Source organism: Galeopterus variegatus, unplaced genomic scaffold (assembly GCF_000696425.1).
Source record: "Galeopterus variegatus unplaced genomic scaffold, G_variegatus-3.0.2 Scaffold15443, whole genome shotgun sequence".
Classification (NCBI taxonomy): Eukaryota; Metazoa; Chordata; class Mammalia; order Dermoptera; family Cynocephalidae; genus Galeopterus; species Galeopterus variegatus.
Window position 1 is genome coordinate 24,242 of NW_007741554.1, and position 1,333 is coordinate 25,574.

Consider the following 1,333-nt stretch of genomic DNA (forward strand, 5'->3'; position numbering starts at 1 on the left):
ATTTAGATGTTAGGTGCCTTTTGTTTGATAAATGGAGATTGGGGGACGCTAAAGCATTCAAGCCAGCCCTGGGTAGACACCGATGGCGTCCATTTCTTCTTATTCTGGTAATACCACTTAAATTTTCCTTGGCAGGATCACTCCTCTGATTGATCTTCCCCCACTCTCCCTTCCTGTGGTTTTAGTGTACCTGGCACTACTCTGTGGATCCAAAGCTGGCACATAACTCAAGCCGGCCAATCAGAGCCAATAGGGCTGAAATCTAGTAGTTTTCAGGGAAGCTACTGAGAAAAGCTCTTTCCACAGGGATTGCTAAAAGGATACGATGTAGAACTGGAGCAGCTGGCAGCTATTTTACTTGTCTGGCAATGGAGTCAACCCAAAGATTGTCATGGACTTAAGGGTGCCTAGCATGGTACTGGCATGTAGTTGGTAGCCAATAAATAATTTGTTACTTGCTTGAACTTTAGAAATATTTCAAATACCTGGAATATAAAACTCCATAGCAGGAACTCAAGTTTCAAGAAATAGATGACCAAAGGGAGTATTGTAGCTTATATTTAAAATGCCTAACCAATGTTCACTTGTTGACGTCTGGAATTTTGGGTTTTTTTTCCCTACATCCTTATTTATATTACTTTTAAAGGATGCAGATGGAATCTCATATCAATAAAGGNATGTGGAGTATAAGGCACATGCTTCTAACTCAAAGCTGTTCTCAGGTGCTACTCAACTAAACGGGATTGACTTTGCAGTTAGGGAAGCAACTACTAAACTCATATGAATGGAAAGAACTGTGCTCCCTGCATAATGAGAGATTATTTTGGAAACAGCTGTTAAAAACCATACATGCTATATATATTGTTAAGTCATAAAGAGGTGTCAAAATTAAAAGCAAAAACTACAGGGTGAGACTTAACAAAACTACTCAGAGCGCCAAAGGAAGAGAAAATGGGACTAGGCACGGTGCACTATGAAATGAACATGGGAAGCACGAGGAAGGGTCCAACAGTGAGCATGTGCTAGAGATACCAGGGGAGAGGATCTGGTGAAGTAGTTGATCTCAGACAAAAGCCTAGGTAAAGAAATAAGGGGATAAGATTTCTAAACCCCACTATGTGCTTAAGAGTCATCCTCCTTAACTCAGACTATTTTTCGTCACTGTTGATCGATTCCAGCTGCTCAAGCCCCCCAGTCTTCATTATCATCATCATCCAGTAGGTCTCCCTCCTCAGCAGAGTCATCTGCACCCCCTTAGAGTCCATCTTCCCGTGAGTCTCATCTTTCTTCAGGGAGCTGCTGCTCTGTTCCTCTTTTGACTTATTCTCCATCT